The sequence below is a fragment of the Meriones unguiculatus genome, chromosome 8 (assembly GCF_030254825.1).
Source record: "Meriones unguiculatus strain TT.TT164.6M chromosome 8, Bangor_MerUng_6.1, whole genome shotgun sequence".
Lineage (NCBI taxonomy): Eukaryota > Metazoa > Chordata > Mammalia > Rodentia > Muridae > Meriones > Meriones unguiculatus.
Genome location: NC_083356.1, coordinates 9,127,478 through 9,131,087, shown reverse-complemented (window position 1 = coordinate 9,131,087; position 3,610 = coordinate 9,127,478).

The window sequence follows — 3,610 nt, the reverse complement described above, 5'->3', positions numbered from 1 at the left end:
TATAATATTGTGGCATTCGCAGGGGCTGTGACTTCATCACAGGTAATCAATGGCTAGATTCAGACTTTCTGAGGGCAGGGCTCTAGCTGTTCTACTCTCCCCGGCTCTGAGCAAATCTTTGAAGAAACCAAAAGGTCGGAATTGGGCATGGACCAGTGAGGTCCAACTATAGGAACACTCCCTCTCATTGAATTCTTATTTCTTTACTTTTCCATGTCATTACATACTTTTGCTTAGCCATTGCTAAAGTCCCTCCTCCATGCGTGAAAGTAAGGCAGAGATGTAATTTGGAATTAGTTCAGTGTTTTTGTGATTTGTTACACATAATTGAACTAAGGCTCATTTTATTTAACTTCTTGGAAGAAATACTTCCATCCCCTTTTATTTAAATGTAAATGGAAAATAAGACCACACAATAAATGTTTGTGTTTTTCACCAGACAGTTGTTGCAGACCAGGTAAACAATGGCTCATCTTTCTACCTACTAAAGAGTGGTCAATAGAGAGAATAAAGTAAAACAGAAGATAAAGATGACTGGATTTCATGCATCTTGTTCCATCTTAAATCATAACCCTTTCAAATAAACCACACTGACTGTACTGATGTGTACGTATCAACAGACTGATGGCTGCTCTCAGTCACTGTGGCACATAATCGCCACCTGTAGAGCCTAGGTCCAAGGTAGCCTAGGTCCTAGGTCCAAGTGCAGCAAACAATGTCATGTGTGCTCTTGACAAGACTCAAAGCACAAAAGGATGTCTGAGACATTATGTACAGTCCATTCAGGTAGAATGATTCATTACAGATGGACTCTTTAATTATTGGACATTTCTAGGAGAAAATTTAATTTATAACATGTTTCTTGAGATAGATAAGGCTCTTGTTTTATGGTTTGATGGCTTTCTTCTTCTCCCTCAGCTTTTCAAGATCTATGTTTGGGATTTGCTGAATCTTGGAAATCACCCCACTCCTTGGAGAGTGGACTCAACTTGGAATGTGTAGCTGGCCTCGTAGCGCCTCTGTGGAGATGCTCTTTGGGTGAGGTCCTGGCTTATTCTCCAGTTCCCTTCTCGTAGCTATCGGCCTAAGTTCTTGTTATTTACACATCTTGCTTGGCTGCTTCCTCCTGCCAATGATGGTTAGAAATGACATCCCCTGTGGAATCCAGGTCCACACAGCAACGAGGCAGACTGAAGTTTAGCTAATGGGCTTCCATTTTCTCCATCAAATGCTCCCATTAAATAATGCCAATTCATTTTGAAACTGAGCGCTTTTCTTTTTCTCTAGAAAGCTTGCCAAACGCATTCCATCTATATTAAATAAATTTGGGTTGTCATCTTTAGAAAGTTAAGAATAAATGAAACATTCTACCTTCCATAGTGCTGATAAAGGATTGCCGCGTGCCAGCAAGGCACTTTGACCTTCTATTAGTTCTTAGCACTGTCATGCAGCTGTGGGCTCCCAGCCTTTCCTGGCTCTCCACTTTATAGGAGGTTTTATTAGGCGCCTGCTGCCCTGGGTTTAAAAGGGAATGCAACCTGATGCTCTTTTCATGCTTGAAAGTCTGAGAACACAGCTCTTGAGAGCTGTGTACTGAGCAGAAACTCCAGTTACTGCCTTAAGGTGTCAACAAGGAGGGAAACTGAGGAAGCCAGAACTTCTGAGATGAGAGAAGCTTTTGAAGTATTTAAAAAACAGCTTTTCGCTTGGGTTAGTTCTTTCCTCTACTCCTGTCTAACTGTCTGCCAAAGTTAGAGTGCATGAGAAAGATGCACTTGTCTGAGAGGGGAAAACACCTCTTACTATCATTGTCATTTTTCCGAATGCCTCTGAAACAGTTAAAAATGAAGTTTCTTCAGGACACAGAGTGGGGGAGTTTGATTTTTAATATTTTTCCCTTTCTCTGATGTAATTATTGTAGATGACAAAGACAAATTGTTTGAAGAGAGGCTGAATATTTTGAGTAACTGCCTTTCAAAAGATAGAAGTAAAAAATTCTTATTGTCTGACAGTAGTATAATTGTTTTGGTCTTTATGAGCAGCTCTAGAATCAGGCAACATCTATGACTTTCCAGTGGAACAATGAGCTAGACAGAGCTGGTTGGCTCTCCAGGCAGAAAGGAGTGAAAACAAAAACAACATACGAACAGGTAGACCAGCTTCAGATTGTATCAGTTCACTTTCCTTACAAGGATCAAAGCTGAGGGGATTTTGTTACGTAAAAGCAAACAAACAAACAAACAAATTGATGATAAAGAATTTTAGCACGAGCGCAATTTGGTCTGGTTTCTTTGGATCCAGTGTAAGAACTCAGAAAGCAAAACAAAACAAAACAATGAAAACAGTGATGTCCTGCAAACATTACCAGCACCTGTCTCTGCACACATGGTGCTTACTTCTGAGCGATGATCGGGACGTCAAACATCTTCACTCTTCTTTAGTTATATCCTGATATTTCCTGCAACCAGCCCATCCCTGCCTTTCTTAAGATAGTGGTGACCAAATCTGGGACTGTCATCCCCATGCAAAGATCTGCTTTCCAGCTCTTTAAGGGTAGCTTTGTGTTCTGAATGCTAACGAGACACGGAGTCTTCCCCTGAAAGGTAACTAACAGTAAAGACCCTAGAATGTTCTGCTACTGTAGAAGCTTCCTAAGAGATGAACCTATATACTAATAGAAAAGATTTAAATTGTGCTACCCTATAATGAGGTGTGTGTGTGTGTAACACCTTCCCTAGACACCGTTGGCTGTTAAGTGAAAATCTGTCAGGTATAAATTACATAGTTTTTAGTTGTTGGTCAGTGATACCTTACAGACCCACAAACATTATAGGCTACTGCCTTTGCTCTTGCTTACCTACCCTCTAGGACTTGACGTCAAGACCTTGTCTTCGTTACTTTTCTATTCCTGTGATAAGACACCAAGACCAAGGCAACTTATAAAAGGACAATCTTTTTTGAGGCTTATTGGTTTAAGAGTGTTGGAGTCCATGTCCATTATGTCAGGGAGCAGGCATGGTGCTGGAGCTGGAGCTGAGAGCTCGCATTGGGAATGGCTTTGGTCTGTAGAAACCTCAAAGCCCTCAGCGAGATTGCTCCTCCAACAAGAGAACACCTCTTAATCCTTCTCAAACAGTTCCATCAATTAGGGACCAAGTATTCAAAACTCTGAGCGTATGGGGGCATTCTCACTCAAACAACCAAAAGCCCTATTCTTGAAGATGCCACATCCCTACATGGTAGGACACGGAGAAATAAAGGGGTTACCAACCTGGAAGGTTCATTCTTACTGTTAGATATCATAGTGCTAGAAGGTTCTAGAGAGAAACGTCATCATCAGTCTTATCCAGCTGTAGACCCTATGAGCTATAATAACAACCGACCTGGCAAGATATGGCTATGGCTACAATAGTGCCATAGTATTACGGGAGTGTGGTGGTTTGAGTACATTTGGCCTCCATAGACTCATGCTTTTAAATGCTTGGCCCACAGGGAGTGGCGCTATTAGGAGGTGTGGCCTTGCTGGAGTAGGTGTGGCCTTGTTGGAGGAAGAGTGTCACTGTGGGGATGGGCTTTGAGGCCTCCTAGGGCTCAAGCTCTGCCCAGTGTG